This window comes from Antechinus flavipes, chromosome 3 (genome assembly GCF_016432865.1).
Source record: "Antechinus flavipes isolate AdamAnt ecotype Samford, QLD, Australia chromosome 3, AdamAnt_v2, whole genome shotgun sequence".
Taxonomy (NCBI): Eukaryota; Metazoa; Chordata; class Mammalia; order Dasyuromorphia; family Dasyuridae; genus Antechinus; species Antechinus flavipes.
The window spans coordinates 329,199,835-329,212,717 of NC_067400.1; positions in this window are offsets into that span (position 1 = coordinate 329,199,835).

Genomic DNA, 12,883 nt, shown 5'->3' on the forward strand with positions numbered 1-12,883 from the left:
ACAAGAAGCCAGCCAGCAGTCCCTCCCCACCTCTCTTCCTGCCCCTCTGCCTCCACCCACCAAAATTGTCATTTCCTATACAACACATCAGGACTTGCACAAAGAATGGGTGGGGGGGGGCATTCTTTCTCCAAGCATATATATTAATAGAGTATGGTCCAATTACTATTTAGCCTCATGTGTTTGGGACCTCAGTGCATCAACTCAAGCTTCAGCCCATTACAAACAACAACAAAAATCAAAATGCTATGTTGTGATTCCCACTCAGTTCCCACAGTCTTCTCCCCTGAAGGGTAGATGACTCTCTTTATCACACAATCACTGGAACTGGTCTCAATCATCTCATTGTTGGAAAGAGTTACTTCCATCAAAATTGATCATTGTATAATCTTATTGTTGCCATGTATAAAGATCTACTAGTTCTGCTCATTAAACTTAGCATCACTTCATGTAACTCTCTACAAGCCTCTCTAAAATCATTGTACTGATTGTTTCTTATAAGAAAATAATATTCCATAACATTTAGATAACATAACTTATTCAGCCAACTGATGGACATCCACTCACTTTCCAGTTTCTTTCCACTACAAAAAGGTCTTTCAGAAACATTTCTGAACATGTGGGTCCCTTTCCCTCCTTTAAGATCTCTTTGAGATATAGTCCAATAGAAACACTGCTGGATCAAAAGGTATGGACAGTTTGATAACTTTTTGAGCATAGTTCCAAATTGCTCTCCAGAATGGTTGGATCTGTTCACAGATCCACCAACAATGAATCAGTGTCCCAGTTTTCCCATATCCCCTTCAACATTGGTTATCATCATTTCCTATCATTTTAGCCAATCTGAGAAGTGTGTAGTGGTATCTCAGAGTTGTCTTAATTTGCATTTCTCTGATCAGTAATGATTTAGAACACCTTTTTCATATGACTAGAAATGATTTTAAATTTCTTCATTTGAGAATTGTCTGTTCAAATCTTTTGACCATTTATCAGTTGGAGAATGGCTTGAATTCTTATAAATTTGAGTCAATTCTTTATATATTTTAGAAATGAGGCCTTTATCAGAACACTTACATGTAAAAATATTTCCCCATTTTATTGCTTCTCTTCTAATCTTGTTTGCATTAGTTTTGTTTGTACATAACCTTTTTAACTTAATGTAATCAAATTTATTTATTTGGCATTCAATAATGAGTTCTAGTTCTTCTTTGGTCACAAATTTCTTCCTTCTCCACAGATCTGAGAGATAAACTATCCTATGTTCTTCTAATTTGCTTATAATAGGACTCTTTGTGTTGAAATTATGAATCCATTTCAACCTTATCTTGGTATGTAGCATTAGGTATGGGTCAATGCCTAGTTTCTGCCATACTAGTTTTGAATTTTCACAGCAGTTTTTGTCAAATAGTGAGTTCTTATCCCAAAAGCTGGGGTCTTTGCATTTGTTAAATACTACACTGCTATAGTTATTGATTATTTTGTCCTGTGAACCTAACCTAGTCTCCTGATTGACTACTCTGTTTCTTAGCCAGTACCAAATGGTTTTGATGACCACTGCTTTATAACATAGCTTTAAGTTTGGCCCAGGTAGATCACCTTTATTGACACTTTTTTCATTTATTCCCCTGAAATTCTTGACCTTTTGTTCTTCCAAGTGAACTTTGTTATTATTTTTTCTAGATCTGTAAAACAATTTCTTGGGAGTTTTATTGGTATGGCACTAAATAAGTAGATTGATATAGTAGTATTGTCATTTTTATTATATTTTATTGGCCTACTTATGAACACTTGATATATTTTCAACTAATTAAATCTGACTTTATTTTTGTGAAAAGTGTTTTGTAGTTGTATTCATATAGTTCCTGACTTTCCCTGGGTGGATAGATTCCCAATAGTTATATATTTAAATATTTATATTTACAATTATTTTGAATGGAATTTCTCTTTTTATCTTTTGCTGCATTAATTCTAATTTTTAAGGAGTTATTTTCTTTAGTGACCTACTTGTCTGATACTACATTTTTTTTTTAAAGTGGATCTCCAGTGGCTTCCCCACACACTGCTAGTTATTCAATTTTTTAGGCGTTGGATTTTCAAAATCCTTTTTTAGTTCTTCCATAGACTGAGATCAATTTATATTTTTCTTTTATGTAGGGACTTTGACTTTGTTATCATTTTCTGAGTGAGGGTGTTGATCTTACTCATCACGATATTAACTTTCTATGGTTATCTTTTTCTGTTTGTTTGCTCATTTTCTCAATCATTTTCTTGAATTTTAACTGTTTGTTAAAATAAGGCTCTTTTTCTCGGGTAGAGGATGCACTGTTCCCAGCTTCAGGGATTTTGTGCAGCTGTTTTCAAAGCTACTTCTAGTGACCTATAAGTTTTCAGTTCCTCTAAGGTAGTATGACCTGAGGAGATATATTTTTACTCCTCTGGTGGCCTGTGCTCTGATCTGTTTGAGAACTCTTTTTTTGTTCTGGAACTATAAGGAGTGTTCCCATTCCACCGTGGATGAAAGCTCTGGTGTGATAATACAACTCCTTACCCTGGGACTGAAACCCAGGATTGTTATCTCAACTAAGTATGGACAAAGCAACAGAGTCCTGTATCAGTATTAGCAAAGTGATCTTTGTAATTTCCTTCTGACCTCTTTACTTTCTGTAGGTTGAGAGTTCTTGAATCTGCAGTCACTGCTGCTATTGTTGATTCAAGGGCTCCTAAGGCTCAATATTAGTTTGCTGGGGCTAGACTGGTGCAGCCTATGCTGAACTATACTAAATTGCTCCCCTCTCATCCAAGTTTTACAAACTTTTCTTGCTGACATTTTCCATTATATTTGATTTGAAAGGTCTGGGAACCAGACCTTTGCTACTACTAATTCTGCTACTAATTCAATCAACCTGAGTCCTACTCCTGATTTGCTGGGGCCAGGACTGTGCTGACTTGACCTATGCTGGACTGCACTCCACTCTCATCCTGGTACAACAGATTTTTCCTTCTGACTTTCCAAATTGTCTTTGGCTAGAAAATTGTTTCAATCCATCTTTTTTTGTGGCTTCTAACACTCTAAAGTTTGTTTAGAGCCATATTTAGAGGTTTTGGGGGAGAGCTCAGGTAAGTGCCTACCTGTAGTATACCATCTTGGCTCCACCTCTTGTTCTTTTCCATTTTTGATGATTTTTAGATTTTTGTGACTTCAAATCATTGAACATTCTATTACATTGACTTACAGCAGATATAATCCAGAGTTCAATATTTCTCATTAGATTACTTCTTCCCTCTCCAGTTCTACTCTTACCACCTTATCCTTCTAGTCTCTTTCTCCCTCCTGTGTCCATTCTGCAACCTTCTATCAGGCAAATTTTTAAAAAGATTACTTTCACCAGATTATTTCCCTACTAAAAAAAATATTATTTCCTTTCACATGAAGTGTAAATTCCTTTTCATAGTTTTCAATGCTCTCTATAATTTAGCTCTATCCTACATATTTAACCTATTTCTACTTTTTCTCAGCCTACATCCAGTCTTACAGAAAACAGGCCACTATTCTCTATACAGGGTCATTCCTAAACCTATATCTATGCCTTTTACTCAATCTCTTTCCCCACCATTAAATTCTATTTCTCATCCTTTCCATCTACATGCAACCCAACCATCTTTTAAAGACCAACTCAAGTTCAATCCAATTCATTTTTTCTTGCTAAACATCTTCTTTTTTCAGGGAACTGTGTTAGCCATTGGAGATTCAAAGATGAAAATTATACAATTTATCTTGGCAGAACTCTCAAATGAATAGGGGACAATATGCACATAAATAACTATAACATAAATTAGAATATGTTAAATGAAAAGAGTGGTTTAACAGAGGAATGAAAAAATTGGAAAGTAGCAGAGATTTACATCTAGCTGGGATGAACTGGAACAATGAGGCAGATTATATAATTTCTCTATGTCTCTGTTTCTTTATCTATGAAATGGGGATATAGTAGCCTCTATCTTGTAGATTTGTTGTCAGGATCAAATAAACATATATAAATTGCTTTACAAACCTTAAAATGTCATGTAAATGCTAGTCATTAAGGAAGGAAACAATTTCCTTTTATGGCCACTCAAGCATATTGATCCTTACCATTTGTGATTTTTCTGGTTCTTTAAATATTTCACAAGTTAATGTTGTCTAACATATATTAATTTTCTTTCCCCAATCAAATGGATGGATCCTTGAGGGCAGAGAGTATATCTACTATTACATGCATACACACACAAAATGTGCATGCAATAGTATGTATACACATATATGTATATATACATATAACACATGTGCATACATACAAACAGATGTATGTGTATATATATTTGTGCATATATATTAATATGTGTGTGTACATTTATATATGTGTGTGCATAAGTTATACAGACACATATGAAATCATATTGAGCACAAATATGGGGCTCAATGAATTGACTGAGCAGTTGATTGTTTTCTGAAAAGAAATCATTCTGCCTCCAAAATAATTTAAAATGCCTCAAAAATGATAGAATCAGATTATGATCACAAGATCATGTATAAAAGTCTCCCTTTTTTTCTTATACCTTTATCTGGCTGGCTTGCTAACATGATTACAGTCAAAACAAATGACTTCTCAAGTCTTATTTTTTAGGAAAATCTACATAAAATTTTTCACTTAAGAGATAGTTTTCTTCATGTTATGTTTTTCCTACTTTCCCAAGAGTCAGGTTTTTTTTTTTTTCTGTCTCTTTCTCTTATAAATATCTTGCTGCTGATGAGTTTAATAAGGAAAATAGCTCTGGTGGGATTTCCCTGGGTCAAACTGCTTACACCACTGCTTTATCTTTTGAAATATCTTGATGGAGTGAATATAGCCTCTCTCTGGGTTACTGAGGTAAGTAAAAGAAAAAAAGGTTTTCTTTGCGGGATTTGGGTTCTCATACTGATACACTGACCATGAGCAATGAGGTTGTCTCTATATCAGTGACAGCAGTGGAAGAAAACATTTCTAGACTAATAGCTACCATTAAAAAAATCACATTTCTTCTTTCAAGCCTAATATTTCTTCTTTTGCCAGAAGCTCTCAGCTTCTGCTTTGCAATAGTGATCAATTAATAGACAAATACATAATGGCGCCACACTATGGCCAGGGCAATGTGATGAGAATGTAGAGAAGATAGAATGAATTATTTTATAACACAAGAAAAGTTGATATTAGATGTGGATTAGTACCTAGAAAAGCACCAGAGCCTAAAGCATAAAATGGCATAGCAAAATGAGACCTTGGAGATTCTTACATACGACTGTTCATTATACACATAAGGAAATGGAGGCCAAGAGACTTGACCAAGATAACTCAGCTGGTTAGGGACAGATCTGGGACTAGAGCACATGTCTTGACTTCCAGATCAGTCTTTTTTTTTTTCTACTTCATTGATTATCTCTATTCTTAGGACATTTTAGAAATAATTTACTCTTTTGTTTTGTGTTTAAAGAACTAAAATCATACATTTTATGGGATAAGGGCTGGACTTGGGATTTCATTGATATAAGGTGAAGAAACTCCCTGTTTCCCTCTAATGTAGCACACATCAGAAACTTCTTTGTAGCTTATTGTCTTAGGGAGTTGCTTAGTCTGTAGGGAGTTTAATTGATTTGTCCAGGGTCACCTGGCCAAGATGTATCCGAGAGAAAATTTAAACTTGGGTCTCCCTGGCTTTGGGGATGTTTTTCTAGATACTATACTGACTACCCTATAAATGTCTATGTGAGTGTTCTATATAAATATACACACAACCCAGAGCTCAAGTTCATTTATATAAGATTTTTCTCATTAATTGAAATTGATATTTGGTGCTTTCTCTTTGACATTTGATATTTTCTATGTATGTATATATATATTCATGACTTATCTATCACATATATATCAATAATCTATTTGTCTGTCTGTCTATTGTTCAATTATCTTTCCATCATCATCCATACATCCATCCATTCAGCTCTCTCTCTCTCTCACTCTCTCTCTCGCTTTCTCTCTCTTTTTTCTATCACCCCACTCCTGAAGGAGCTTATACGAAGAATCTTTATTTGGAAAGTAAGACAAAAACACACAGAAAGATATTAACTTAAACAAGACAACAATATAATTATAGTTATGCAAGGAACTTTAAGTATTGCTACTTCAAGTAGCAATTAAATAATTCTTCCTTTACAAAGTCTTGTGTTATGATATTGGAAGTGGAACACAAAATAAATAAAACTCATAGTCCCTTCCCTTAATGAGCTTGTCAGGATAGTACTTTAGGTATATAGTCTTTAACAAGTCACTTAAATTTTTTGAATCATAGTTTTCTTACTAGAATGACTAGAACTCAAATACTTCTTCAAGGTTAAAACATTTTATGATTATTTAAGAGATTGCTTGTGGGCAATTAGAAAATTATATAGTTATGCTCAACTAAACATCTTTAGTTTTCTTGTTGGATTATTAGTCTTATAGATCAAATGCCTCTCATAGGCATTCTATATTTCTGCAAGGCATTTGACAAATTCTATGTTGCATTGTAAACAAGATAGAGAAACATGAATTGGATATTAGGGCAATTATATGAATTTGAGACATTTATGTGACAGAGTAAATAGAACATTAGGCTTGGAGTCAGGAAGGCCTTAGTTAAAATCCAGTCTCAGACAATTTCTGTGTGATTCTGGACAAGTAATTTAATGTCTATCTTAGTACCCTCATTTGTAAAAGGAGGATAATAGTAGCACCTGCTTCATAAAGCTATTGTATGAATGAGATAATATTTGCAAAGTACTTATCAGAGTGCCTAGAACACAGTAGGTGATTAGCAAGTGTTTGTTATGTTCCTTTCCCTTTCACAACTGACTGAAAAAGCATATCTGAAAAAAGTACTGCTCAATGCATCAAAGTCAACTCAGATGAAAATTTCTGCTAAAACACTATCAGGATCTTTCATTAGCTTTCTCATGTCAACATTTTGTTTTCTGTCAACAATTTGTATAACAGAAATAAATAACCTAATTATTGAATTTGTTCATAAAACAAGATGAGGAAAAAATTATCATGGTGAATAAAAAAATTAAGATTCAAAATGAGTTCATTCTTTTATTCAACAAAAATTTAGTACTCACTATGTCTAAAGCACTCAGACTAAAATGATAAAGCTCAAAGAAAGTAAAAAGAAAAAAGAAAAAAAGCGAAAAGAAAGAAATCTAATGAGGGATTTAAATATTTGGGAATTGGAATTTAGAGAATCACTTGCACATTCATAAAACATTGGTTTTAGCTTAAATATATTTTGTGTGCAAATGTTATATTTGTTTTTTTTTTCTGGATAGAAATGTATTTTTTCTTGTAGAAAATTATGGCCTATCAATACCTGGAATATTCCCTGAAGTCCTGATTGTTGAACCTTAAGAGAAATATAACAAAGTTTGAAAGGATCCAAGGAATAGCACCTAAAATGATCAGAAGAATGAAATGTTTGTCAGAAAAAGATGGGCTAGATCTCTGCTTTGGAAAGATGAAGATTAAAAGTAATAACATTTGTAAAATTATGAAGGAGGAGTAAGAAGAGGAAGTATTGATTAATACTTTTTGCATCAAACTAAAATGTAATGAAATATCACTTTATTGTAAAAGGAATTCCTGGTGTGAAAAATCCCAATACTAGGACAGGTGAGTCCCTGCTCTATAGCTTAGAGCAGTGGTTCACAAACTTTTGTTTTCAGTATCTTTAAAAATTATTATAATTATTATAATTAAAAATTATTGAGGATAACTCCAAAGTGTTTTTGTTTATCTGGATTATATTTATACACATTTACCATATTGGAAATAAAAACTATTTTTGAATTTGTAGACCCTCTAAAAAGATTTCAGAGATCCCTAGGATTCTCTAGATCATACTTTGAGAACCACTGGCATAGAGGTTAGAGAGTTGCAATGGGCCCAAAAAGCTTAGGTAATTGGCCAGACCACATACCCATTACAAGTCCAAGGCAGGGCTTAATCCCAGAATTTCTTGATTCTTATTCTCTATCCATTGTACCACAGGTGCCTCTGTTAAACAAATACCTGTCACAAACTTAGACTTATTTATAATCTGTGTAGCTTGAAAACAGGTAAATGTCAATATCAAATGGTTTTGGTGACTCTGCTTTATAATATAATTTTAGATCAGGTACAGCTAGGCCACCTTCATTTGATTTTTTTTTTCATTAATTCCCTTGAGATTCTCGACTTTTTATTGTTCCATATGAATTTTGTTGTTATTTTTTCTAGATCATTAAAATATTTTCTTGGAAGTCTGATTGGTATAGCACTAAATAAATAGATTAGTTTAGGGAGTATTGTCATCTCTGTTATATTTGCTCAGCCTATCCAAGAGCACTTAATATTTTTCCAATTATTTAAGTGTGACTTAATTTGTGTGGAAACTTTTTTGTAATTTTGTTCATATAATTGCTGACTTTCTTTTGGTAGATAGATTCCCAAATATTTTATGCTATCAACAGTTATTTTGAATGGAATTTCTCTTTGTATCTCTTGCTGTTGGATTTTGTTGGTGATGTATAAAAATGCTGAGGATTTGTGGGGATTTATTTTGTATCCTGCTACTTTGCTAAAATTATGAATTATTTCTAATAGCTTTTTAGTAGAATCTCTGGGGTTCTCTAGGTATACCATCATATCATCTGCAAAGAGTGATAGTTTGGTTTCCTCATTGTTTATTCTAATTCCTTTAACTTCTTTCTCGACTCTTATTGCAGAGGCTAGTGTTTCTAATACAATATTGAATAATAGTGGTGATAGTGGGCAACCTTGCTTCACTCCAGATCTTACTGGGAAAGGTTCCAGATTTTCCCCATTGCATATGATGCTTTCTGAAGGTTTTAAATATATGCTCCTGACTATTTTAAGGAAAAGTCCATTTATTCCTATGCTCTCAAATGTTTTTATTAGGAATGGATGTTGGATTTTATCAAATGCTTTTTCTGCATTTGATGCATTTTTCTGCATTGAGATGATCACATGGTTTTTGTTTGTTTGGTTATTGATATAGTCAATTATGCTAATAGTTTTCCTAATATTGAACCAGCCCTGCATTCCTGATAGAAATCCTACTTGGTCATAGTGTATTATCCTGGTGACGATTTTCTGTAATCTTTTTGCTAATATTTTATTTAAGATTTTAGCATCAATATTCATTATGGAGATTGGTCTATAATTTTCTTTGTCTGTTTTCAGCCTACCTGGTTTAGGTATCAGTACCATGTCTGTGTCATAAAAGGAGTTTGGTAGGACTCCTTCAATCCCTATTTTTTCAAATAGTTTATTTAGCATTGGAGTTAATTGTTCTTTAAATGTTTGATAGAATTCACATGTAAATCCATCTGGTCCTGGGGTTTTATTCTTAGGGAGTTGATTGATAGTTTGTTCTATTTCTTTTTCTGAGATGGGACTGTTTAGGATATTTACTTCTTCCTCTGTTAAGTTCGGGCAAGCTATATTTTTTGGAGGTATTCTTCTATTTCATTTAAGTTGTCGAATTTATTGGCATAAAGTTAGGCAAAGTAACTCCTAATTATTGCTCTAATTTCCTCTTCGTTAGTGGCGAGTTCTCCCTTTTCATTTTTAAGACTAACAATTTGATTTTCCTCTTTCCTTTTTTTAATCAGATTTACTAAGGGTTTGTCTATTTTGTTGGTTTTTTCATAGAACCAAATCTTAGTTTTATTAATTAATTCAATAGTTTTTTTACTTTCAATTTTATTGATCTCTCCTTTTATTTTTAGAATTTCAAGTTTAGCGTTTGACTGGGGGTTTTTAATTTGTTCCTTTTCTAGCATTTTTAATTGCAAGCCCAATTCATTGACCTTCTCTTTCTCTATTTTAACAAATAGGCCTCTAGAAATATGAAATTTCCCCTTATTACCGCTTTGGCTGCATCCCATACATTTTGGTATGATGTCTCATTATTATCGTTTTCTTGGGTGACGTTATTCATTGTCTATGATTTGCTGTTTCACCCAATCATTCTTTAGTATGAGATTATTTAGTTTCCAATTTTTTGGTCTACTTTCCCCTGGTTTTTTGTTGAATGTAATTTTCATTGCATTGTGGTCTGAAAAGGATGCATTTACTATTTCTGCCTTACTGCATTTGAGTTTGAGGTTTTTATGTCCTAATATATGGTCAATTTTTGTATAGGTTCCATGAACTGCTGAAAAGAAAGTGTACTCCTTTCTGTCTCTGTTACATTTTCTCCAGAGATCTATCATATCTAATTTTTCTAGTATTCTATTTACCTCTTTGACTTCTTTCTTATTTATTTTGTGGTTTGATTCATCTAATTCTGAGAGTGCAAGGTTGAGATCTCCCACTATTATAGTTTTGCTGTCTATTTCTTCTTGCAGCTCTCTTAATTTCTCTTTTAAGAATTTAGATGCTACACCACTTGGTGCATATATGTTTAATACTGATATTGCTTCATTATCTATGCTACCCTTTAGCAAGATACCGTGCCCTTCCTTATCTCTTTTAATTAGATCAGTTTTTGCTTTAGCTTGATCTGAGATCAGGATGGCTACCCCTGCTTTTTTGACTTCACCTGAAGCATAGTAGATTTTGCTCCAACCTTTTACCTTTAACCTGCATGTATCCCCCCGCTTCAGGTGTGTTTCCTGTAAACAACATATTGTAGGATTCTGGCTTTTAATCCATTCTGCTAACAACTTCTGCTTTATGGGGGAGTTTACCCCATTCACATTTATGGTTAAAATGACCAATTCTGTATTACTTGCCATCTTGTTAACCCCAGTTTATGCTTTTCTCCCTTCTTTCCCCCTCACTCCCCTTCCCAGTATTAAGCTTGTGAGCACCACTTGCTTCTCACACCCCTCCCTTTTTAGTATCCCTCCCCCCACCTTAGAATTCCTCCCCCTATCTTACCCCTTTCCCTCCCAGTTTCCGTATTCCCTTCCACTTAGCTTATTCCTTCCCTTTTCATTTTTCCCTTCTCACTTTTCAATGAGGTGGGAGAAGTTTCACCATAAATTGAATATGTCTAAGATTTTTCTCTTAAAGCCAATTCTGAAGGCAGTAAGATACCCACTATATTCATCCCCCTCCATTCTTTCTCTCAGACATAATAGGTTTCCTTTGCCTCTTCATGAGATGTACTACCCCCACTTTACCCTTTTTCTGGTACAATGTCCTTTCCACATCAATTTCTAGAACAAGGTATACATGTATTCTTTATACATCGTTATAGCCGAAATATAGTTCCCAAGATTAATCTTTACCTTTTTAGATTTTTCTTGAGTTCTATATTTGTAGATCAAACTTTTTGTTAAGTTCTGGCTTTTTCATCAAAAATAGATGAAATTCGCTTACTTCGTTGAATGTCCATCTTCTTCCCTGGAAAAAGATGCTCATTCTCGCTGGGTAAGTTATTTTTGGTTGCATACCAAGTTCCTTAGCCTTTCGGAATATCATATTCCAGGCCCTTCGATCCTTTAATGTGGATGCTGCTAGATCCTGGGCGATCCTTATTTTGGCTCCTCGATACTTGAATTGGGTTTTTCTAGCTGCTTGCAGTATTTTTTCCTTCGTCTGAGGGTTCTGGCATTTGGCCACTATATTTCTTGGTGTTTTGATTTTAGGATCCCTTTCAGTGGGTGATCGATGAATTCTTTCAATTTCTATTTTACCCTCTGTTTCTATGACTTCTGGGCAGTTTTCTTTGATAATTTCCTGGAAAATAGTGTCCAGGCTCTTTTTTTCATCACGCTTTTCTGGGAGTCCAATGATTCTCAGATTGTCTCTCCTGGATCTGTTTTCCAGGTCTGTTGTCTTCCCCAGAAGGTATTTCACATTCTTTTCCATTGTTTGATTTTTTTGGATTTGCTTGACTGATTCTTCTTGTCTCCTCGAGTCATTCAATTCCAATTGTTCAATTCTGATTTTCAATGAAGTATTTTCTTCACTCACTTTTTAAATATCTTTTTCTAATTGTCCCATTGAGTTCTTTTGTTCTATGGAATTTTTTTCCATTTCGCCAATTTTATTTTTTAGAGAACTATTTTCTGTTTCCAGTTCACTGATCCTATTTTTCAAGGATTTTATTTCTTTATTCACTCTGTCTTTAAGTGAGTGGGATGCCTTCTCCAGCCTCTCTTGCCCAGCCTCCCTCTCCTTTTTCCATTTTTCTTCTAGCTCCCTTGTGAGAGTCTTTTTAATTTCTTCTATGAGGTTCATCTGTGCTGAGGAACAGATGATCTCCTCCTTTGGGGATTCACCTGGGGACAGTCTGTTTTTAGTCTCCTCAGGATTTAGAGTCTGCTCTCTTTCTGTATAGAAGCTGTCAAGGGTTAAAGTCCTCTTCAATTTTTTTGCTCATTTTGTCAAAGAATCAAAGACAAACTAGCAAAGAAAAAAAAGAAAAAACCCTAAATGGAGTCTGTTTTTTGCGGGGGAGAGGGGCTGGGTGGTGTTACCGAGCTTATTCTACAGACTGTGGGGCAGCAGTGAGGCACTAGCCAGACTGCTGCGCCTGCGGCTCTGAGACTCTGAGAGCGTGTTGCGACACTGTGGGGGAGGGGTGGCCAGGTCCCAAGAGACTCCAGCTGTTTGGGGTTGTATTCTTCACCTGCCCTGCTCCCCCCCCTCTGGTATTTTTAGCTTCTCTGCTGGGCTGCTGGCTTGCTGCCAAGACAAAGTATCCAATCCTGTAGCAAAGCTCTCCCCGCAGAGACTGCTGTGATCACACCCCACCCCCTCTCCCGTCTACTCCCATGCTCTCGCTGCCACTGCCTGCCTGCCCTCAGCCTGCACCAGATCTA